General features: G+C 45.8%; 1 protein-coding gene across 3 annotated transcripts in view; it reads right to left on the reverse strand.

The window, feature by feature from the left end:
• The window catches only part of CSGALNACT1 (chondroitin sulfate N-acetylgalactosaminyltransferase 1), a 257,672-nt gene that overhangs the window by 203,346 nt on the left and 28,328 nt on the right, over positions 1-25,998 (reverse strand). The window contains exon 1 of one of the 3 annotated variants that reach the window (XM_045518618.2): positions 13,704-13,727. The exons of the other annotated variants lie outside the window; for them this stretch is intronic. The gene's annotated coding sequence lies outside the window, so the exon portion shown is untranslated. Of the gene's footprint in view, positions 1-13,703; positions 13,728-25,998 lie in introns of those variants that run through there. 3 annotated transcript variants of the gene reach the window in all.

Raw genomic sequence — 25,998 nt, forward strand, 5'->3', positions numbered from 1 at the left:
ATGAGGACTCAAAAATCACTCTGGCTTTCAGACAGCCAGGGAGATGCTTAGGAATTTTCCCTCCCACTACGTCTTCCTTCCACCAAGAGGAGTGAGTCATAGCTCACAAATTCAGCACCTTCCTAACAGGCCTGCAAAGCATTTCCCGTAATGCCTTTCAGATGTTGAAAAATGCCAGACGACCTGGGCAGCCAGAGACTACCATTAACCATCTAAATTAAAGGCTAAGTAGCACAGAGACCACGCAGAAAACATTCTCATTACGCTCCCTCTTTCGAGTTACTTAAATATGACAATTATATAATACCTTACTTGGGGGAGGGTATGAGGTAGAGCAAATGCTTAGCATGCACAAGGTCCTGGGTTCAATCCCCCATACCTCCACCAAAAAAAAAAAAATTGAAGGTCCATAAATAAATCTTAAAAAAAAAAAACTTACTCTCAAAATATAAATGAGTAGATCTTTTAATACTTTTTAAGCCACTATTCATCCTAAATTCCAACCAGAGCATTGTAAACTGCTACTCTCATCAAGACCAAACAAACAAAAACTTTGACTATCACATAAAGAAGGAGGAAAAGCCTTTTAAAATGATGTGTATAAAAACTTGGCAAACAGGAAAATACTGTACTCCAAAAAAGCAAAGAACAACGGAACACAGCAGCTCTTTCCCACCTGACTTGGCTCATTACGCACCTGAGCAGTAATAGTTTCATTGTGGAGGTAACAGAAGACTCTGAGTTATAAGCGCTGTGTTTTCCTATTCAAAAAACACCTTTGAAATCCTCCTTCCTAAAGTCTACTTTCAGAAGCGAGAAGTCAATCCAGAAAGCCATCTCAAAAGAGCTCCTAATTTGTATTGTAGCCTTAGAAAAAGGAGGCAAATGTCCTCTTCTTCTGACCCACAGTGAGAACACACACCCTGGGGCGACAACTGTCCTTCCTGTGATGAAGCCACGTGGCCATCCATCCACCGCACTGAATGAACATGGACTCGGTGCAAAGAACAAAGGCAACAGGGATTTCAGAGCCTTCACGGGGGTTCTGGGTTTACGCGTTTGCTCTTTGTAACTGCTGCAACTTCGAAGCCCACCTGGCTGTTTCAGAGGGGCTGAAATCAACAGAGGAGGCGGGGATTCCGTCTGCATAACAGCGCTCGCTCTGTCACGCACGATCATGGGACCGGGTGTGTGCGTGGGTACGTACAATGGCAACGTACAGTGTGGCCGGGACTGGCTTCCACATTGGGGCGTCCACCCCCGTCGGTCTTCGGATGCACTCCAGGATACAAGAGGGAAAGCTAGGTATCTGCATCTCTGGCTCCAGTGGCTGTCTTTAGGAAAATGGCCCAGTGGGAACCAAGAACCCAGCCGAAGCGTGCTGGAGTGAGATTTAATTCATCTGCTTCCACCAGTGCCCTGATGCTCTGTACTCCAAAGACGGGTTTGCAGATGCCAACATCTTAGAATGCATGACCGTAACAATTTCGTCATCCTTCTCTTAACATAGTGGTTTTGGAAAAGAATGGAAGGTAACTCTCTGCAAAAATCCCTTTCCATGAAGAAATACTCTGAACACATTGTTTGCTTTTTGGTTTGTTCATTCAACAAATATCTTTTTTTTTTAAATTGTGTTACAATGTGTCAATTTCTGGTGTACAGTATAATGTCCCAGTCTTGCATATATATATACATATATTCATTTTCATATTCTTTTTCATTAAAGGTAATTACAAGATATTAAATATGGTTCCCTGTGCAACAAATATTTCTTGAGTTTCAGGTTTACAAGAGGAAAAGAGTTAGGGAGACAGACGGTGGTGATCACTGCACAGCACTGGGAAAGAATTTAATGCTGCTGAACTGGACACTTTAAAATGGTTAGATAGTAAATTTTATGTTATATGTATTTCACCACAATTTAAAAAAAACTGAAAAAAGCAGGCAGATTGTGGAAAGGAGTCAAAGTTGGAAAAGTGGTCTGCAAAGGGTTAAGCCCCCTCTTTCTCTCTCTCTCCACCCCCCTCACCTTCCTTTGCCCCCAAAGGTGGGCCCCAGTCACAAAGGTCCACAGTCAGATAAACTGCACAGAGGAAACTCATCTATCTGGCTCTCGTGTAAGTGGGGCCACAGAGTAGAGACAGCTAGACAAGGGGGTCCCCAAATTCCATGTGTGACCCACCCAAGTCTTGGGCTCACCCTAAGCTGCACATGTGCAGGACAGACCCAAAACAGAAAGCAGAGGCTTTGGAAGACTAAACTACATTTGGAACCGCCACTCAGAGAGGGTGAGACAGATTTTGTGTCCTTAATAACCATGTCGACTGCCTGCTAAAACAAAGAAACAGACAAAAACCGTAACACCCTCCTGGATCACAAAAGGACCCAGAGTTTACACAACATTCATAATGTTCAGGACAACGCAAAATTACTCGACATACAAAGAACCAGGGAAATGGGACCAGTTCCCAGCGGAAAAGAGAATCAGCAGATGGCGCCTCAATTTGACCAGATATTAGAGTAACTGAGTAAAGGCTTGAAAGCAGCTATTGGAGCTGTGTTCCATGAGGTAGACGCTCTCGAAATCAATGCAAAGCCAGGTGTCCCCAGCACAGAAACAGAAACGATAAGAAAAGAACCAAATGGAAATTGTGGGACTGAAAACTAGATCTGTAATCAAAAATTCATGGGCTCATCGCAAGAGCAGAAGGGACATCACAGAAGAAAAGTCAGTAAACTTGAAGATCAACAGACATTACCCAATCTGAAGAACAGAGAGAACAAATATGGAAAAAATAATAAACATACAGCCTCAGGAACTGGGAGCAACGTCAGAAGACCTAACACACGTTGTCACATGAGAAGGAGCTAATGATGAAAATAAGACTACAAGTAAGTATGTGGAATATGAAAACGGATTTACGTGTGTGTGCGGACGACTGAAACATTATGCTGTACACCAGAAACTGACACGCTGCAGCTGACACATTGTAACTGACTATACTTCAATAAAAAGCAAAATAAATAAATTTAAATAAGTAAGTAAAATATGTGAACAAATGAAGTCATGGAACTAGAGGAGAATGTCTGTAAAGTAAAAGAGGGAAAAGCAGGGACCCCAAAACCGAGCCCCGTGTTCAGACTCGGGAAGGGGAAGAGAGACCAGCAGCAGGCTGCAGGGCAGACGGGCGAGGCTGGGCCCTGGGACCCAGGGGAGAAGATCGAGAAGGAAGGCATGAGGGGTTGTGTCAAAACTGCTGGTGGGTGTAGCGTGATGGGGACTGAGAACCAACAACTGGACCGGCCAATGGAGGAGTCACTAGGGACCCTGGTAAGACCAGCTTGGTGAAGTGCTGGGGACAAAAGCCCAACAAGGAAGGAAGGAAGGAAGGAAGGGAGGAAGAGGGGGGCAGTGCAGACGATTGTTCTGAAAGTCCGGCAGGAAAGGGGAGGAGAAGGTGGAGGTTGTATAGACAGAAGTGGGTTGAAGAGGGAAGATGTTTCTGGCTGCTGCCGAGGCTGATCCAGGAAGGAGAGATGGATGACCAGGGAGAGACGGATCCGCCACAGAGAGATGTCCCCGAGTGGGAGAGAGGATGCAAAGAGCCCAAGGAGGCCAAGCCTTGGACGGGCGCAAGGAGAAGGGTGTGGACATCGCAGCAGGAAGGAAATCAGTCTAGAAGGACAGACAGGTGTGGTGGGCGTGTTGTCTGAGCTGAAAGGAGAGACTCACCGTCTTGAAAGTGTTTTCACTTCATCAGGGAAATAAGATACCAGCTGATCGGAAGGAAGGGTGGGAGATGCTGGAGGTTACGGAGCGGGAAAAAGGTATGAAAAAAGTCATTTTGAAGAGTGAGCGCATATCCGGATGAGGGAAATCGTGGTGTGGAATCCGGCAGGGATGTCGGCAGGATTCCTGTGTAGGGAAGGTTAAAAGTCACAGATGACGGGAATTTTCACACCGTCTGAAAAACAACCCCATTAAGCACTACCTCCACTGCATGATAAACATATTTCCTAAGTCATTTCCTCAGGGACTCATCCCAAATGTTAGGCAATCACTTTAAGCTTAACACCCAGCACTCTGGCGCGGAGGCATGGACAGGAGGCGTAAAGAGATCCCTGCGTATTTGCTTTGTGGCCGAGAGGAGACGGGATGGTGGGAAGGAGCGCGAAATACCTACATCTTGCAACAGACAAGGATCAGCAGAGGGAGAGGGAATTCTGCAACAACCAACAGCAGAACAAAAACTCTCCCAGGAGAAGCTGCCCCAAGGGTAGCTCAGTTTAGAAAGTTCTGTCTCCTTTTGTCTTCACAGCAGAACAGAAACTGATAATGTTTGACAAAACACAAGGCAGGCACCCAACAGAAAAGGCAAACAGGCTTTAGGAATATCTCGACACCCCCAGATTATTAAGAAAAGAATGTCCAAGACAAATGGTGTACAGGAAATGATCAAGAGGGAAAAAAAAATTGAAAGGACTCTGAGACAGCAGAGAGGAATTAAAACCAGTTCCTGGAACATAACAAGTCAAAAATCTTAAAAACATAAAAAAGAAGAAATTCTGTACCTCTCGACACATGAAGGAGAGCTCTCAGAATATGAAACAGATTCTTCTGGAGTAAGAAAATACCCCCAGATGAAGGAGGAGGCACAAGAAAGCACAGGAAACCTATTAAGAAGCAGACGGGCAGGGTCCTGGCAGTGACGGGGGATCCCTGATCACAGTGACAGCAGGACCACAAGCAGAGAGGATGCACAATCGGTGATCAGTTACCGCAGGCAGGCACAGTGCCAGGTGCTCCTGCCATGTCACTGCTATGTGTCGCTATCCCTCTTTTACAGACGAGCGAACAGCCCCACAGTGCTATGCAATTGACACAACAGAAAATAAATTTCATAAAGTTGCAAAAAACAGGAGTTATCATTCTCCGTACTAGAACTCTTAAAGGTAAGGAACTTCAAGATTGCTGCAGTCATTTAAAAAAAATCCCCACAATGTGACTCCACGTGGAGATCAATCTTACTCTATTTATTTTATTAACGTGTAGTCAGTTACAATGTGTCAATTTCTGGCGTACAGCATGATGTTTCAGTCATACATATACATACACATATTCCTTTTCTTATTCTTTTTCATCATAGGTTTCTACAAGATTCAACCTCATTTTAAAGGAGGGACAAGAACACGGTTTGAGAATGTCCATCCAATGAGCCCTGCAGCCACTTTTAAATTCTAAAAAGCCATGACTCCTGCTGATCTTGAAATACCCTCTCATATTAACGTGGTCGCGAGTATGATATCTAACGGACACCCCTGGAGCTGAGGGTTCAGTGCGCGCTGGGAGCTCGGGGCTGCCACGCCCCCCAGCACACCCCACCCCACCCCCAGCTCTCTACCCCCAGACGGATGCTAGTGCCCAAATCCTCCGGGAATCAAAGCGGCACTCCTCCATCCTGACAGCGGTGATCAGAGGTCTGGCTTCAGACAAGGCTTCATCTAGCATTACAGATATCAGCTGACACTCTGATCCAAGGTTCCTCACCCATGGAAACAAGGAGGTGGTCTCCAATCACAGACCCTCAGAGCTGCAAGGGGCCCAGACGTCAGGCTAGACTTGATTCCATGCACTTCCTGATGTACAAAGATCACCTTTTCAGACCTGAAATTCTAAAAATAGCAGCCACAGTGACAAACATGCTTTGTTCTGAAAGTTCATTTGTAAATCAGTTATTTGAAACTGGGACTGCACTTCTCCAGAGAAATAATGTTATTAGAACAGCTCGGTTTCCATGTCAACCCACACAAGCCCATGACCTTGTGGAATCCCTGAACAGAGTATGACTATAACAACGCCCAGCTCACTGGGATGAAACGGAAGGTTCTCCCATCTCCCCACGAAGCCCTCTCTGCCCTGCCAAGTCACCACTGCCACCACCAGGCATCAGGGACAAGGAAATTCTCCAGAAAAAAAAAAAAAAAAGGAACAGAAGATGAGAATGGAAACGAAGTGGAGAGACAGGTTCTGGGTGGAGATGGGGGACTGAGGCAAAGAGTGAGGACCAGAAAGGGGAGAGGAATCTCGAGGGAGGAGCCCTGTGCCCAGTTCCTCCCCGACTCCACTAACTGGAAGCCACGTTCTAAGGAAGAACTGGGGACGGGGACTGGGAAGGAGACAGGACACCACGTCCACCGGGTCTGCACCAGATGGACACGTATTTTCCACGATCCAGAAGTCATAAAAGAGCATTTCTAAGATTATACTTTGGCACGTCCCAGGCTCTGATGCTTGGGGTGCCTGATCCTACCCCCTGCAGCCCCTCACCTGCCCTTGGGTTCCCCGCTCCCACCTGCTCCAGCCACTCCTCCCACCTCCATCCCCCACCCTGGGCACCAAGTTCAGAGGACTCTGCTCAGACATCCTCCAGCCACGCCACGTCCATGCAGCAAGAGGCTCCCAGGGCCCAGGGGATGCATCTACCTGGACCTCACCCCTGACTTCTAGGCCACACAACAGTCCTGGGACCTGCTCCCGGCCCTGCTTGGGTCTGTTCTCCCAAGGGTGGACAAGGAGGAGGTGTGCAGGAGGGGCAGACAGACCTGGGACATGCGGCTGGGATGTCTACAGGTACACGCAGATACAAGGAGATGCTGGACAAGAAATCCGAGGAGCACGAGGTTGCTAACTTGAATCCAGCTGTCTGGGTCGATTGAAGATATATGTATCAAGAGAGGACAGAAGTTGATTTATAGGTAGGCTGACTTACGCCTCTGAAATCTTTATTCAGACACATTCAGGTGAGCACAGGGAAGAAGTACATGCCACCGGGGTCCGGAGTCTGGAAGCAGAGCCCGCAGCCCAGCAGCAGGTCACCCCATGGTACCCACGCAGCCATCTGGGAGCTCCCTGTTTCCTGTGCTCATCCAGGGCCAGTTCAGGTAGGCGCCGTCCTTCATAGGGAAGAGCCAGGGACACTGATTTGCGTGGTCAGACAGGGTAACTGATCAGGGCCATGATCCAGTTAAATCTCAGCTCAGGACACGCCGTCTGACCTGCGCTGTAGTGGAAGTGTAATCTGTGCTGTGGGATTCACGCTTTGCCAGGATTTCATTGATTTCAATAAACCCCACCAGTTCTGCACCTCCCAACCTTCGCCCGACTTTGCTCCATCACAGTGATTAGGGTCAGGTCACCAGGATGAGGTCACCAGGCCCTGATCTCCTCCCACAGCACAGGGCTAGTCACGGTAGCATTTCATCCGATTTTATTCATCAGAAACCTCTCCAAAAATGGCTTTGATTAGGTGTCCAATTCTTTTTTAAAAAGCCTTCCTACATATCAGCAAGAGCCAGTTAGAAAACAGTACAAGAAAGGGATAGAGAACCCTTCCATAACAAAAATAAAAAATTACTGCCTAGAACTGAACAGTAAAACTTTGCCAAAAAGGGGGGTTGAGGGGCATAGCTTAGCGGTAGAGCACACGCTTGGTGTGCACAAGGTCCTGGGTTCAATCTCCAGTGTCTCCGTTAAGAGGGAAAATAAAAAATAACAATAAGTAAAATTAAAATATGTTTTAAAAAAACAGAAAAATCCCATACGAACCACAAAAAAGGGAAGATGGAATAAATAAAAAGAAATACCACATTTCTGAAAAACATACTTTAATATTATATAGACTTCATGTATCTAGAAAATAATCTAAAAATAATACTAATCCAATAAATTCCAAACAGAACGTTTTTCTGGAGTTTGGCAAAAATGATTCTAAAGATCACCTGGAACCATAAATTTGTGAGAAGAGTCAAGAGTCTTTATTTTTAAAGAAAAGCTATTGAAGGGCGAGGAAGAGACCCCCATCCTCCAAATATGTATTAAATATATGCATTTATTTATAATAAATATTTATGTATAAATATGTTTATATTATATATAATGATAATAAAATAAAGTATATATCAATTTATCTTTATGTTATACTTAATATATAAAACATATATATATATATATATATACTAAAGTTCAATGATTAATGAGTGATGGCCCAGAAATAAACAGGCCTATCAATGCCACAGAATAGAAATTCAGAAACAGATTCAAGTATAAATCACAATTTAATAAAAATTGTTTTTTAAAAAGTGGCGTTTCAAATCAATAGGGCAAGATGGATGAATTAATAAATTGAAGCACCTGGCTAAAACCTCAAAAAAATAACACTAAATCAGATTCCCTACTCCAAGACATTCACCAAATTAAACTGTAGGTGTGACAAAGACCAAACATGAAACATAAAATTATGAGAAGACAACGCCAGCCAGTAGCTATCATCTTGGGGTGAGACAGGAATTGTCCCACTCCTGCTGGGGTGACTCCCCGGGCCCCCAGACTCAGCTCAGAAGGGGGCTTCTTCCTCTCACCACACCCCTGAGACCCAGGGTTCCTCAACCCCCCACCCCCCTCTGCCTGCCTTGCAGGGGCAGCCAACGTCAAGAAAGCAGCAGGACCCTCCCCCACCCTGGCCCTGGGATGGGGGAGTCTCCTGGGTGCGGAGGAGAAGGCACCTTCCAACCCGATCAGGAAGCCTTTTAATGTAAGCTTTCCTGGCCAACTGCCTAAAGGGAGCCCAGAAGGAAAAAGAAGGGCCCTGAGTTTCCCAGGCTCCAGGAATGTGCTGTGATTCCTTTTCTAATTCTAAGGAAATACTCACTTTTGTATCTAATTCTCTGCTTAAAAGTTCATATCCTTTTTCTGGGGGGAGGGTATAGCTCAAGCGGTAGAGCGCATGCTTAGCATTCACGAGGTCCTGAATAACAATAAATTAACCTAATTACCTCCTCCCCACAAAAAAAATTTAAAAGTCGATACCCTTTTCCTGAAAGAGAAACCAACACTGCCTAAGCGTCAGGCCCCAGGAAACCTGGGCCCAGGCTGCTCCACACTCACGACTCGGCTCGAGCACCTGCTGCAGCAGAAGCACGTTTCAGAGGAGGCGCTCCTTAAGATTTCTCGAAATAACGACCCGTTTATAACACACAGTGACAGTTACAGTTAAGAGCACAACCTTTGACATTAGGCAGACCCCTGAGAGGTTCAATTCCCTTTTCTGTAAACTGGGGGTTATAACACCGTGCACGTTGGGGAGGCTTGATGAGATCAGGTCCGCAAAAAACACTGAGAACAGCACCCACTGTGGGGTGGAGAAACTTAACAAAAAGAAGGTCCAGAAAAACGTATGTTAGGGTGGTTGTTTCTCAGTGGCGAGACAATGAGAGGTGTTTCTTTACCTCTTTTTATTTGTATTTTCTAATCTATTAGCCATAAGCACACACTGTCTGACTGTATGACTTGGACCATGGTATCTACCTGGACTCGGACATCAAAATATTCAGGTACATCATGTGTTAGTGACCTGTGAGGTCATCCCACAGTGATGACCACTGCTAGCCACAGGCAACAGAGGCAAGAGGACCAGCTCCTCTCCTCTGAAAATCAACCCTCATGATGCTGCTTCGCTCCACCCAGGGAGGGAGGAGACAGGAAGCCCCAGAGTGGAGGGCGCAAAACCAGCGGCAGTTTGGGGACCACCCAGGGGACTCTGGAGACCAGGGATGAAGCTTGGCAGGCTAGGAAGAACTTACACAGCAAAGGCTCACTCACGGGCGGTGCGCCCTGGGGGTCAAGGCAGCCCACATGACCGCTGCCCCCACTGCCACAAACACATCTATCCATCTTTCCTCTCCGCACCACTCACTCCAGATTCAAGTTCCAGAGAGAAGCACCGAGCCGGCTGGGCTGGGAGCTATGCCTGCACCGGCCTCCCACCCAGATCCCACAGGGGGAGGGAAACTGGGGTAACCACAGTGGAAACAGGGTGGGGAGTCCACAAAAAAATTAAATAGCCCCACCTCTGGGTAATCATCCAAAGAAAACAGAAACACTAACTCAAAAAGATACATGTAGCCCAGTGTTTATAGCAGCATTATTTACAATGGCCAAGACATGGAAGCAAATTAAGCGTCCGTCAACAAATGAATGGATAAAGGTGTGTGTGTGTGTGTGTGTGTGTGTGTGTGTGTGTGTGTGTGTGTATTACTCAGCCATAAAAAATAGATGAAATCTTGCCATTTGCCACAACATGGATGGACCTTGAGGGGACTATGCTTAATGAAATAAATCAGAAGGAGAAACACAAACACCACATGACTGCACAAGCACGTGGACTCTAAGAAACAAATCGACAAAATCCACAAAAACAAACAAACCAAATGAACAAACCACACCAAACAAAAGCAAACACGGAGATGCAGAAAACAGAGTCATGGCTCCAGGAAGGGGAAGCAGCAGGGAGGTGAGCGGTAAAAGGGATCACCTGTGTGGTGACGGATGAAACTGAACTGGCGGTGAGAGCACGTGTAGGGTGTACAGAAATCGAAATGTAACACCGGACACAGGAAACTTACATACTGTCATAAACCAATGTTATCCCCATAGAAAGTGCATTTAAAAAGACTCCGCACAGAAAGGGAGCCCCTGAAATGGAAACCACAGCAAAAAACAGAACGAATGCCCTCTGATCTGAACAAACTGCCCTCGGTCCTCGCAGAGAGAGCAGACACGCAGAACTCGGGCTCCTCCACAGCCTGGGATCTTTCGCCACCTCCCCCTGACCTCCCGTAAGTACGAAATAGATTACCCAGCTGGGGGAGCACACGTGGGAAAGATGCAGTCCTGGAGCACAGCAGCGCAGTCCAGTGACCGACCGCCCCAGGAGTCACAGGGGCGGGGCTCACCGTGGCTTCGGGATCAGAGATGGGCCACCATCAGTCAGGTGCTCCCTTCCCTGGCTCCACGTCCGACGTGGCCACGTGAGTCCACTCCCACACTGGGCACAGAACCTCTGTTGCGGACGAAGACGCATTCAACACAGATGCACACACACACTAGGAAATGCAAACACCAAAGATAAGCTTTTCAAATGTCCTCTCTTATTTCAGTGTTGTTTCCTATTGCCATTTGGATATATTCATGTGGTCAGGGCCTCTGCCGGCATTAGGAATCACAGAGCTCTGCACAGTATGATCACGTTTGTGATTTCTGCTCTCCCAGAGTGAAACAGACATCACCTGGGCCTCCAAGCCACCAAAGAGCTTTTCTCCAGTTGGCATCCTAAACAACAAAGTCTTCAGCGAAACATTTAAGCCACAATCTCTATATGTGATCATTTAAACACACACAGTTCCTCTACCAAGCAGAAGAACTGAGGAAATAAATGCACACTTGGGTCTCACCCCTTGTCCTCATTAAAAGTTTTGGTCTGGAAAAGAATGCAGTGAGTAGCTCTGAAAGGGATGCCTTCCTAAAAAAAATTACAAGTCACCACAAGACTCCAGCAATACAGACTATAAATATGTAGATAAATATTGCAAATTACAATAATACTCTAAAGGTATGGTTCTGTGCAAATTGTAGATAAATGAAATGAACTAAAGCAGAAACGCCATTCCCCCATTAACCTACTCCGGTCAGGGCTTTTTATTCCTTAGAAAGAAAAAGGCCACATAGAGGACTGTTATGACTGTGGCTATTGCAACTGTAGACCATGAAGCAAAGAATTATTGCTATTTATTTTTCAGCTGCTGACACTACCAGGCAATTTCTTATAGAAGTCAAAAAATGGGAAAGTGACTGAAGCAGATACTCTATGACCCTCAGAGGCAAAAAAAAAAAAAAAAAAAAATCGGGTTTCTCAATAAAACGTAAACACCCACACTGGCCTGCGGGGCTACAAATAATCAGTTCCTCGCGTTTACAGGGCGCGCTGCAGTTTACAGTTTTTACGGTTTAGATAGCACTTTTACAAGAGTGATCAATGTCACACCCCCTCCCCCCGAAGGAGGTGTTCATACCCTATTTGAGAGACCACCAGGTGATGCTTCGAGAGAAAGCGGCTCTCTGAGGAGGTCAGTGTTTGGACCCTGGGGCCATCTTTGGGGGCTTCTACAAGCTCCCCCTCCCCAGCCCCAGGTCTTCCTACAGACTGTTCCGGCTTTGGGGAGGGGTGATTTGGGGACCAGGTAGAGCCTGTTGGTGAGGTCTCATGAATTTCATCATGAATTTCAGAGGAGGTCATTGGCAGGTCACCGCTTCCATCAATGTGGGAGATTGATTTTTATTTAAAATCTCCTTGGTCTGTTGTGAAACAAAATAGCAGGCCAAGGGCCACACCCTGACGGGGAAGCAAAGAGGCCACAGCTGCTGGTGAGCAATCCTATAAACAACATTTTTTTCTACAGGTGGAAATTCGAAAGCAAACGTGCTCCAGGTGTCTGCGGTGCAGGGCACTGGGGAACCTAAGGGAGGTAAGTCACACGGGGGACGGGGACAGTGCCACCTGACACTGTATCCACTCCTTCCCTTCTCCCTATAAACTCCCCCATCTGGGAAAAAAGAAAATATAGGGGAAAAGGAAAGGAAAAAAAAAGAATGTTGTCTTGGCCTCCGTCACCCTCTCCTCGTCTCGGCTAAGCACTGTGCAGGCACGCCACACCGGCTGTCCGCGCGTCGTCACTGTCATCCTGCGGGTCCCGGCAGCCCTGCAACCTGACTTCCATCCCTGCGGCTCCAACAGGACGCCCTGCCCAGCTCGCCCGGCCCACCCGAGCCACATGATGAACACTGCTCAGCGGTACCCACTGCACCCAGATGGAGTGATTATGGGATGCAGGGCAGCCTCTGCCTACAAACAAGCCATCAAAAGTCTCTCACTTAATTGTTCACTGGAGGCTCCTAATGGGATGTGATCCTCATCGCAACAGGTAGAGCCTGTGGTCCCCACCCCTCCAACGTGGGCGACCAAGGAGCACAGAAGTCACGCCCTGAGACTCCCAAGGCTGTCATGAAGACTCCATCAGAGCTGGCCACCTGGTCCCCTGTGGGTGACCACTCCCAGAACCCTGCTTCCATGGTACAAGGGAGCTCAGGCAGCCGCGGAGGGTCCCTCAGGGAGAGGGACTGGGAGCCACCTCCCAGCCGCACAAGGGGAGTCATGGAAGAGGATTCTCGAACCCCTCCCCACCCCTCACCTGGCCCCACCTCCACCCCCACCCCATCCTCCCATCCCTCTCTCTCCCAATCCTGCCTCCCCCCTTGCCCCTCCCTCTCCCTTCCCCTCACCCCTCCCCTCTTCAACCCTCCCCAAATGACATGCGTGACTTGCGTGGGCGGCAAGCCTCCCACACCCAGCTCTGTCCAAATCTCCTGTGTGCGCGTAATAAATGACCGTTGTTGCTTTGAGCCACTATCTTTGGGGAAGGTTTGCTCACAGCAATAAATAACAAACATGGGACTCTAGAAAACTCTGGCTTCTACTTAGAAATGCTACAAGAGCGATGGTGAGAATTTTCTGGGTATTAAACCCATTCCATGAAGTTCACTACTATATTTTAGACACAACTGGAAGACCGCGGGTACAGATTTGCAAGAGTCCGAAGGAAACCGTTTGGAAGGAAAGCTCACAAGCAGCCCTTTTCTAAGAGGTTGCCTCATGTTCATCAGCAATTAACACCTGAGTACTTTGGCAGGGGATTTCTAAAGTAACAGAAAATACAATTTTCCATCTTTTCTTTCCAGAAGGCAGCCTTACCTGCATTTATAGCCAATTAAAGCTGTTTGTAAATCTTTATTATCCGGATTAATTACCTACCTTGTTACAAATTCATCCATTTTCTAATCTAGCCCAGGTCCCAGGACATCGATTTCTCTGCTTTGGGTCTTAACTCGCTTTCTGCAGAGGAAGCCACTGCAAGGGTGATAAATAGAACTATTAAATAAGAAACAGCTCACATTTCTCCCAACACAGAATGTGGCTACGGTTTACCAAAATGAAAAATAAAAAATAAAAGCCATATAGAAAAGAGCTTTTTCCTTTATAAGCAAAGTCCATTTGTAAAAAAAACCAAAAAACAAAAAACTACATGAGATACTCAAATCTGCTTGATCATAACAGAGCTGTTTAAAAATACATGGCTGGAAGTCACATTTGCAGTTTGCAGAAGGAACAATAAAGATACTCTGAATTAATAATTTACATGAGACTTACATACAGCAGGGAAGGAGGTGGGGTGCTCTACACATTCACCCTCTTTGTCCTTCAAGCCCTGGGTCCTCCTGTGGGGGTGTTTTGTTCATGGGTGACCCCAGCAGTTAGGCACAGATTGTGGGTGAGGCGTCTGAGCTCAGGAGTGAAAACTCATGACTCTGTGAAGGTCGCTGGGGATGCCCCCAGCATCCGTCCTCATGGGAGACCGATTTTTATTTAAAACATTCTTGGTTATTGTGAAACAAAATGCCAGGCCACAGGCCACACCCCGAGGGAGAAGGAAAAAGGTCTGTGGAAGCAAACGTCCCACCCTGCAGGCAGTGGGTCCCTGGAGGTCCCCTCACAGAGGTCAGCTGGTCATGCACAGGGTCCCCCTCTGAGGGCCCTGCAGGGGGGCTCCCAGCCTGAGGCAACCCAACCAGCCTCAGCGAACTGGGGGCAATTGCACCAAATCATAAAAGCCCACTAACCAATCCAAACAGGGCCCAATTTTTTAAAAAAACTGTAACCTAACAATCCACTTCCGGCACAAAATAAAATTTAAGAAATAAACTCACTAGGGCTGTAAGACTAACTACAAATTCCACAGGCAGCCAATGGCCTGGCTCACGGAGGGTGGCAGCCATCCGATCCTACAGCACCAAAGCCACCTGATGGGCCAGGCCTGACTGTCGTCAAAGGGGTGTCCAGGGGGACACCAACGGCTGACCCAAATGAGAACCTCCTGCTATAGCTTCTTAGTCAGGTGGCCTTGAACCAGTCACGTGGCCTTGAACTAGCGACGTGACCTCTGCAAGCCTGGAGGATGGACGTAACGCCTGCCTGTCACTTTGGGGGGGGGCGGGGGCATCAGTGCCGTGGCTCTCAGAGTGCATGCTGGGACCAACCGCATCAGCACCATCTGGAAACTAGCAAGAAATGCACATTCTCAGGCCTCCCCCCAGACCTGCTGAATCAGAAACAGAGTGGGAGGCCGGGGCGGGGGCAGGGGGTAGAGGACAAGCTGCCTGCATTTTAACAAGCCCTATAGATGATTCTCCTCCACAGTAAGGTCTGAAAACCACGGCCCAGCTGTTCTGAAAGCTCTCTGAACCGTGCTGGTATAAAGGATAATTATCACCATCACAAACAGCTGAACTTAGCTTACCTCGCCATTTCCCTGGATGCAGGTGACACCATGTTCCCCTGACAGGGTGTCCCATATCGGTGGTGATGGCAATGGGGATGGTGACCATGGTGACACAGAGAATTCAAATAGCAATTGTTTGGTGGGGAGGGTATACCTCAGTGGTATACCCAGAGCACAATGTCCTGGGTTCAATCCCTAGTGCCTCCATTAAAATAAATACACTTAATTACCTCCCCCGCCAAAAAAAAAATTTTAATGGCAATCATCTTACCCAGAGCCACTGGAAGCAGGACAGAGACCAGAAGATACCCTAGTTCATGGCTGAGAATTTAAACGACTAACTCAGAAAAGTGTTGTCTCTGTCGCCATCCAGGACATAAAGGTGTGAAAGCAGCCTTTTTATACAGGACGTTTTTTCTTTTTAACAGAGGGACCAGGGATTGAACCCAGGACCTCGTGCATGCTAAGCACACACCCTACCACTGAGCTGTACCCTCCCCTCTATATAGAACTTGTCTTTATTTTGTTCTCCTTGTGAGATTCTCCATCACTCATCCAGGGAGGTTTGGGGAGCCCTGGTGGAAGGCTGGGGCACCTTCACATGGCGGTAGGAACTCCACAAAGAGTGCCCGCTCAACGGGCTGGAGTGGGGCACCAGCCTGGAAGGTCAGACGCCCCCTTCCCCCTCCGTGGAAGGCTGGCTCTGCTGCTCCCGCAGATCCACTGGGCACAGCTCCCTCGTTGGCACCAAACGTGCCCCGGGGCATGTCTCCCTCCAGCCCTGCCCCAGCCTCGCGCCTCCTACTGGTCACATACCTATTTACAGTTCCCTGCCTCCTGCGTGCAAACTACCTTTTCCAGACTCACCTGCCACCTGGCTCCAGCTAAACTGAGGCGGGAGGGTGGAGGATGGGCGGGAGAAGCCAGAGTACTCCTTCTCTGTCCTGTCGCTGCCTTGGATGGTACCTCCAGCGGTGGCTTTGTCTAATCCCCAGCTCCAGCTCCCACCAGACCGGCCTTCCCTCCATGGTCCCAGCTGCCTGGTGCATTCAGGGCTTGGTCTCTGGTCACAACAGCCCCGCCTCTGTTCCACCAGCCTCAGGGTAATCTCTGTGTGACCTCATCACCCCTATTTGGCTTTCAGATCTTCCATCGACCTCTGTAACTAAGTCTTTGCGTTAAAGGATTCCTGTTGGATTACATGGCCATGGCTAGTGCAGCCTCCTCCCACAGCTTCAGTCTTGATCATACCTCACCTGATGCCTGCCCAACTGACCCAGCTCCCCATCCAAGACTTTCCTTGGGACCAAGTTCTCCCATAAGAAGCCCTGGTTCACCTCTAGGCCTTTAGTTCTAATCTGTCTGTGATCAACCAGATTTGACACCAGCCTGAGCAACTCCTCCCTGCCACCAGCGCCAGCCCTGATCACCCAGGCTTGATGATACCCATCTGACTCTCTGAGGACCAGCAATTGCCACCTGCCCCTCCTTGAACTCAGTAACCAAGCTAACACACACACTGGCCTTCTCCATAAATACTTCACATTTTAAACTTTTTCCAGGAACAACCACACACCATTAACTGAGTAGGTTAATCAGGCAGAAGCAAATGTGTGGCTTGAAATAACTAACTGGCCCAAAACTCACCTGACAGTTTCACAATGTTCCACTTTCTTTTGGCTAGAAAGATACAGCAGATGTACAAACGAGAGGCAGAACACACTGTTCCAGAAAATAAGGATGCTTTTGGCAACTACCCACATAAGTGCAGTAAGTACAGTATTAATGACTATCCTTGTTTGAAGCTTGTTTTGTAAAGAGCTTGGTTCCATTCCAAGTCTTGCTTTCCAAAAGAAAATTGCTGACTTGTCCCTAATGAACAACCTGAAAAAGCTCGACTCCTTAATTAATTTTTCAAAAAGTTCACAAGGTTAAAAAATCAAATGAGACAACTTCATGTCAGGAAAAAACATGGTGGTGTTGATTTGGGATTGGAGCCAGCACTGGCAGACGCACTGACTTTCCTGGGCTGACAAGTGTGATATTTATTCGTGTTGCACACTGCACCACAGCTTTTTCCGTTAGTGTCTGTGAGAGCTTCCAGAATGGGGAAGGGTATGAGTTTCTTTAAATGTTAAGTAAACGGCTAAAATATGCTTCTGAGCCCTTCTGCAGTTACTCAGCTATTCCCAGTTTGCCCCAAAGTTAAGGCAGGCAGTCGTCTTAAGAAAAAGCACATTAATTTAAAAAATAATAAAAGGAAAAGGAATAGGCACAGATTCACAGGTTATTTTCTGTTCTTCCACTGCACAAAACCCAAGGTCCCCAGGAACTGATGCCAGGTTGCCTGTGCAAAGATGGCCCATGGGAGCACCGTGTCTGCAAATCAGCCAAGACTGCTCCCATCTGACAAGCCTGCGAAACAGACCTGAGAGCCCTCGGGCCAGCGCAGGTCCCCATCTCGCTGTATCTGGATGCCAAGAGTCTAGAATTTGTATTTTAACATCACCTAGCACTGTGGACAGTGATGTGAAATCCCAAGAAAATGTGTCTACAGGAACATCAATGTGAATTTCAGTGCATTTTCTTTTTTTTAATTTTTCTATTAACATATAGTCAGTTACAATGTGTCAATTTTTGGTGTACAGTACAATGTCCCATTCATGCATATGCATACATAATATTCATTTTCATATTCTTTTTCATTAAAGATTATTACAAGATACTGAACATAGTTCCCTGCGCTACACGGAAGAAACTTTTTTTTCCTTTTTGTTTTTAATTCATTTTTAGTACATTTTCAAAGTGCATTGTGACTGTTTTCCTAAAACCGTTGACTTAACTTCAGGTTTCTACAGAATTGGAAAGAATTTAAATCTTAATAAGTTAAAAAAACAGAACAAGAACTGGGACTTTTATTATTTTTTCCCACCCAAGTTTCTGGATGATTTCATCCCTGAAAATGTACAAAAGGGAAAATTTTCAACTAGGAAACGTTACCACGTGGGCCTTTGCTCTCCACTGTCTAGTCATATGACCACAAGTATATTTCATAACCTCTCCTGGCCTCACTTTCTTTCTTGTAAACAAGGTGGTTGGCTCCTTCTAGGCCTAGAATGTTCTGATCAAAATGTACAGTCAGCTCCAGAATAATAACCTAAGAAACGCAGGTTTGAATTCGAGGTAAAATTGAAGCATGATGAAACAGAAACACTGACTCTCAGGTTCCTGAAATTATGTTGGAGGCTACACTGCAGCTTGGGGCTGAGATTATAAACGTAAGAGAAACAACACTATAAAGACAAAGGACTGTGTGTGATTTAGAATAGCTTCCAAAAGTTACTAAGGTTTCACGTGATGTAATGCACATGGTTTTTTTTTGTTTTAATTTGCAGTCAAAAGCTTTTTGCTCCAGTACAGAAGAGTTTGTAATATTTCTAAATGACAGCATGTGAGGGAGAGAAAAAAAATCAAACAGTACACTCCCTGAGCTTTCCTCCTGTCAGAAAGCCATTAGAGCTAATGAAAAACAGTGGCATTGTTATGTTTTATTTATAGTTTCGTCTTAATAAAATGAAAAATGAACAGAGAAGCACTCTGAATATAAATTTTTAAAGACTTTCAAGATCCAAGACCAGTAGCAAAAATATATATGTAGACAGAACCCTATAAATAGTCTTTTTTTTTTTTCATTTTAATGTATAGATAGCATGACAGATATATCCTGCTCACTTTTGCCTTTCTCCATGCTGGCATCAAGAGGAATTAGATATCCCGCAGCCCACGTCACTGTCATCAGGAATTTGGGGGCCCAATAACGTGAAAAAGATTCTGTGTCCAACTGAAACTGTACAATCTGTCCTACATGCCACTGACTGACCCCCAGTATAAAACCAAGTGAAGCAGGAACCCAGGCTCCATATTTTTTGTCAATTTCCCACCAACCAACCAACCCTACGTTTACCCTAAATTACGTCCAGGAACAGGAGAAAGATCACATTTGTCTAGCACTTACTGCCCAGTGCTTCACAAACTTTATCCCATTGAAACAGACAAGTGTAACCTAGACATTTTACATTTTTTAATATACCCCCCAACCCCGTCATAACACATGCTCATGATAATTGTAACCTGTTATTTAAATAGAACTTTGAGGGAACTCTAGTCAATGTCTTGTCGTAACCTATGATGAAAAAGAGTATGAAAAGGAATATATATATATATGTATATGGATGACTGAAACATTATATTGTATATGAGAAATTGACACACTGTAACTGACATACTTCAAAGAAAAAATTAAATAAAATTTTAAAAATTTTTTTCATTAAAAAAAACAGAACTTTGAGGAGGGGCCAGCAGTAAAAGGCCAGAGAGTATATATTTTAGGCTTTGCATGCCAAGAGGCAAAGTTGAGGCTGTTAGGTACATATTTACCTAACAAGAGAACACACAAATATTCTCAAATTTGTTAGTGACCAATTTCAAAAGCTAGCTGAATATAGCAGATCTATTAATAAGGAAGAAGAGAATTCTTGGGAGGGATAACATTTCACTTAATTGGCTTTTAGAGTGGCCCCGAGCATCCCTGTGGCCCCGGAGCCTAGGACAGCCCTGCCCTGTCCACCCGACCACAGGCTGCCACACAATGGGCATGTCATCTCCCTGGAGTTCAGAGCCCGGCGTCCACAGTCCCCATTCACGATGCTTGAAAGGTCCAAAACATCACAGGTTTCCTCCTTCTTATCCATTTTCCTGTTCACAGGAAATGTTTCCTCCTGTTCCAAAGCCAAAGACTGAAGTTGAAATAAATGTGCACCATTCCTGCGTTACGGCAGCAGAAAATGCAGGGTCTCAGGAAATGCATGTGTGTTCTCAACACAATCTAACTGAATACATTCTCTTTTCCCTTTTTCCTTGCCATCAACGTAGTGTTTTCACTTTATATGAACTGATAATTATCGTATGCAATGCTTTCCCATCATGAGCACCTAGTAATTTTCAAAAACATGCTTTGATCCCCTCACTTCACTGCCCCAAAATATTTCACAGTTTGCCGTTGTTTATCTGATCAAGCCCAGACCATTTCAGCGTCTCTAAATTTGCCCACATTGCCTCCCAAGATGACTCTGGTCAAAACAACCTATGTTCACCTTCCCTACCCCTGCTCCTTCTGTAAGTGTCACCACCCCCAAGAAGCCCTCTCAGACCACCGTGAACAGGAACAGATTTCCTCCCTCACCCAGGTTGCTGTAACCCACACTCCTTATCAGCATAGGCCGCCTTAGGTGTTATGGCTGTTGAAGGGTCTCCTCTCTGCCCACAGGTCTCTCAGGACTGGAAAGCATCGTGCTTCTTTGGGGTAATTGTCTTTGCCTCAGGGACACAATGAACTGGGTGACGGGTTCTTTCCCTCTACTTGCTGATCACTAAAAAGCTCAGAGCTAAATATGTATTCCACTTCTAACAAGCACACAGAACCATATGGCCCACTTACCTAGTACAGTAACTTCAACTTCAGCCCTGGTTCCAATCACGGGTCCCGACCCTTATTTCCTCTCAGACTTCTGTGTCTCTCTGACTTGTAATTCATTTAATCTCACAGGGTGCATGTATTGTTTGGAAAGGGGGCGGGAGTCTGTGAGAGAGTAAGGCTCGTTCCTGACCACGCCGGGCACAGGCATCCTGCACCCTCCCAGAGGCACAGTTGGCAAGAGGGATCCTGACACGCCGAGGTTTGTCATCATCTAAGGATGTGTCAGAAGTGAGCACAAGTTCTTAAGTCCTTAAGTCTCTGCTGAGACCAACCAGGACTCATGAGATACTCAACCCTGAATGCGTGATAAAATACCGAGGCCCTGATCTGGCCCAAATTCAGAAAATTCCCATTCCTTTAACATATTTTCAGAAAAACTGTAAGAATGCCCATAACACCCAAAGTGGTCAACAGATTCAATGCAATCCCTACCAAGATTCCAGTGGCATTTTTAACTGAAATTCACGTGGAACCAGAAAAGACCTCCTCCCCCCAAATAACCAAAGCAGCCTTGACCAAGAATAGTCTGGAGGCATCATATGTCCTGATTTTAAACTACGTTACAAAGCTATAGTCATCAGTGCAGCATGGTATTGACATAAAAACAGACACAGAGCTCAACAGGACCGAATGGAGGGCCCAGAGATAAACCCACGCATTTACAGTGCATGCATATGATTTTCAGCAAAAGCATCAAGATTGCACAATAGGGAAAAGATAGTCTCTTATAGTAAGCAGTGTTGGGAAAATTGAACAGCAACATGCAAAAGAATGAAACTGGACCCTTACCTTACACTACTCACAAAAACCAACTCAAGATGGGTTAATGATGAAAATGCAAGACCTGAAACAACAAAACTCCCAGAAGAAAACATGCAGGAAAAACTCCTTGACCTTGGTCTTGGCAATGTTATTTTGGACCTGACACCAAAAACACAGACAACAAAAGCAAAAATATCCAAGTGGGATGACATCAAGCTAAAAGGTTTCTGCACAGCAAAGGAAACCATCAACAAAATGAAAAGGCAGTCTGCAGAATGGGAGAAAATATTTGCAAGCCATATATCTGATAAGGGGTAAATATCCCAAATATATGAGGAACTCTTACAACTCAACAGCAGAAAAACAAATCACCTCATTTACAATGGGAAAAGCGCCTGAACGGACATTTCTTCAAAGAAGCCATGCAAATGGCCAAGAGGTATATGAAAGGATGTTCAACATCACTCATCAGCGTGGAAATTGAAATCAAAACCACAACACCCCCTCACACCTATTAATATCACACCTGTCTATTGTTAAACAGACAAGAGGTAACAAATGTGGGCAAGAATGTGGGGGACAGGGATGCTGTTGGTGGTAATACAAATCAGAACAACCACTATGGAAAAAAAGTACGAAGGTTCCTCAAAAAATTAAAAATAGAAATACCAGACAATCCAGCAATCCTACACCTGAGTATATATCCAAAGGAAATGAAATCTTGGTCTCAGAGAGATTCTGTACCCCATGTTCATTGTAGCATTATTCACAATAGGCAAGATATGGAAACAACCTAAGTGCCTAAGTGTCCATCAGTGGAAGAGTGGATAAAGAAAATGTCACACACACACACACACACACAATGGAATATCATTCATGCATCCAAAAGAAGGAAATATGTTGACCCTTGAACAACACTGGTTTGAATGGAGCAGGTCCACTTACACTCAGATTGTTTTCAATAGTAAACACTACAGTCCTACAGGATCCCTGGTTGGTTGAATCTGAGGATGCAAAATTGTATTCTGAGGACCAGCATCTGTAACGAACAGAGGGATGACTACGAATTATAGACAGATTTTCGACTGCACAGAGGGCCAGTACCCCAACCCTCAAATTGTGCAAGGGTCAACTGTCCTTCCATTTGCAACAACATGGATGAACCTGGAGGGCATTATGCTCCGTGAGATACATCAGAGAAAGACAAACACAGCGTGGTATCACATGTGGAATTCAAAAAAGAGAAAAAAGAAAAAACCCCAAAACTCTTAAACTCATAGAAACAGTAGAGTGTTTATTTCTGGGGAGTGGGGATTGGGGGGTTGAGGAAATGGGGAATGTTGATCAGAGGGCATAATCTTCCAGGTATCAGATGAATAAGTGAGGACACAGCATGGTGACTATAGTTAATAACAGTGTATAATATACATGAAATCTACTGAGAGTAGCTCTTAAGCATTCCCACGGCTCCCCCACAAAACGGTAACCATGAGGTGGTAGATGTGTTAATTAACTAGGCTGGTAATCACTTCACCAAGTTCACATGTATCAAATCATCATGTTGTACACGTTAAGTATACTGCAATTCTATTTGTCAGCTGTTACCTCAATAAAACTAGAAAAAGAAAAAACTGCAAGAAGACAGTGAACTCCAAGAGTTAAACCCTCAAAACAATCTTGTGGTGGTGGCAGGAGCAGCCTCCAACAAAAACCCAGTGTCGTCTCTGGGTCTGGCCCTCCACCTTCCCTCTGGTGACAGGGCTCCTCGTCCACCACTAAAGCCACTCATTTGGCACATGTTGGTTTGAGTCATTTTTCTGTGGGAGTACATCTACATTCTGCCTGCATTCTCCCTTCTGTTTCACCGTGAGAACCCCAGTTTTGCTCCAGGCAGCGATGGACTTCCATGACAAAGGGTCTTCATTTTCCCGGCTCCTTTGCAGCTAAGGATGGCTTACTTCTCAGCATCCTGCTGGGTGTGGGCAGAAGAAAGCTGTGCTTCCAGGATAGCTGCCCTTTTCCTAAGAACAAAAGAGGCACACTCAGCTGCCCCACACCGTTTGACCTCGCCAGGCCAGAGGACAGCGCCTAAGAATAAACCCCACCTCACTCCAAAGCTGACACCTGTTACCAACCCTCAGGGCCATCTTGCCTGGTCTGCACCCTTTTCTCGGGAGGACCACCCTGGAGACCACCTTAACTCCATGGAGACATGCAAGGCACACCCTAGAGCCCCAGCCACAACCTCAATCCCTCTGCCTCTGCCCACCCCACACAAGAAAAAGGATTCTGATCAAGAAGCATGGAAAACACTATTTTCACTAGGAAATCAGTGACTACAAAAATACTTTACCTACAACACACAAGCTGGAACCAGCAACAGAATTCTTATTTGTCCTCTCAAAGGTTCAATTTGAAGACAGCTGTTTCCTCTCACCAATATCACACAGTCAAAAATTACCAGGCACCACATTGCAAACACAATTACATCAAATGAGCCGGACTGCACATGCAGATGAACACATGCTCATTGGCTTTGGCTGCTCCTCGCACATAAAGTCAATATTTGTATGAATCATTAAATGTCTCCCTTAGCATATTAATTTCAAAAGAAAAATTAATAGCTATAAAAACAAATTCCCAGTGTAACCAGTAGAAAGATTGAAAGCAGCAAACATGTTGCGACCGTTGAGTGTCTTAACAGGCTGGCTACCAACACCAAGTAAATCTTCCACTCAAGCGAAAAATAAATTTTGTACTGAAGTCTTTCTTTCTGTGATTTAAAGCTGACTGACTGATTCTGGTTTAAGTTCGATGTGAGCTATGTTGCTTACATTTCAAGGGGTTTAAAATAAGTAAAATAAGTATTTATTCATCTGGTTTTTTTCTTTTTATTTTTTCTTAATGAGATGAGAAAAAAAAACATACAAACAAGAAGGCAGCAAGAGGAATCTGGCCATGAGGCTACACCGCCTGCCCTGGGGCTGTTCCTCCCCAGGGGTCCACACAGCAGAGGGTGTGGTGTACACAAGAATCCAGTGAATATTCTCACATAAATGAAAGGAGGAAGGACTGGGCTATTTACAGGGTTTATGATGACTTTGCTAATTAAAATAATATCAATAGCTGAAGCTTGGAAGATTACAACGTTCCAGGTCCTCTAAGACATCAGTAGTCTCCCCAGTTTACAGATAAGAAAGCTGAGGCACAGCAAGGTCAAGTGCCCAAGGTCAAGGAGCTATTAAGGGACAGCCAAGATTCAAAAGCAGGTGTGGCCACAAGACTCCCAACACCACCTGTGCCTCATTTCCCTGTCCCAGTGCCCACTAGTGGATACTGGGGTCATGTGCGAACAGGAGCGTGTGACCACCAGATACGGTCTCTGGCCAGCCGTCCCGCAGGGGGCCTCCCAGAGTCACGGCGGGGCACTGGCCTTGCCCACCCAGAAACCTGATTTAACCAGCAAGGGCAGAGTCATCACTAGCAGAGACTCAGAGTAACCTAGCCCCTGGTGCTGGGTAAGGTGAAGCACCAGACCCTCTTCTGCGATGGGAAATGACATCACAGAGACCAGCACATTCTCCTGAGCAGAAGATCTGCAAGTGGGAAGCCAACTAATCATCAGAACGTTGCTGGGAAACCGGAACCAGGGCAGGTGCAGCCAGTTCATAATCAGTCTTTTCAGAGCAACTGTTTGGATTGCACTGGTCACCACTCCCCCTCCACCCATCTCAGCTCTGGGGACAGGCTGTAGAGAAGCAATTCCAATGTCTGTCTCAAGACTGTCCTTGTCAACGCCTCCGCCTGAGAGCCAGCCTCCTCCAGGTACATACTCGAATTCACTTAGGTTACCCACAAACTGAAGTCCTGGGATCCCGTCACCTCTTTAAAGAGACACAGCATTTTGGGCTCTGACCCAAAAACCCAGTGCATTGATATCAAATTTTACAGTGAATCCTTATTTCTCTTATTTTCAACTTCTTATATCTGGGATGACTTCTAAATTTACTTTATTTTTATAATTTTTGGAGGGAAGAGGGAGGTAATTAGGTTTATTTACTTATCTTTTTTAGAGGAGGGACTGGGGCTCGAACCAGGACCTTGTGCATGCTAAGCATGTGCTCTATATGGGCATACTTGAGCTATACCCTACCCCATTGGGAGGACTTTAGTATAAGCCTAGAGAACTGAAGACAATGTCATACGTGTGCTTAATATTTTCAACATGCTAATAAAAGACAAGTGTGCCAATAACGACAACAACAGCAATCTGACCAGCAGCACTGTTTACCCGCGATTAGCACTAGGTAACAGCATCACATGAGTGGACCCATCACACCACCTCCATGTGATCCAGATACCACAGGCTACATGGGAAAAGAATACATGTTTATCTCAAGCCTCAAGGGTGGCTGACTTTATTGGTTCTCAGGTTCGCAAGAGTTCAAAAAAATAAAGGAAATGGAATTTAT

Source organism: Camelus bactrianus, chromosome 26 (genome assembly GCF_048773025.1).
Source record: "Camelus bactrianus isolate YW-2024 breed Bactrian camel chromosome 26, ASM4877302v1, whole genome shotgun sequence".
In the NCBI taxonomy this organism is placed as follows: domain Eukaryota; kingdom Metazoa; phylum Chordata; class Mammalia; order Artiodactyla; family Camelidae; genus Camelus; species Camelus bactrianus.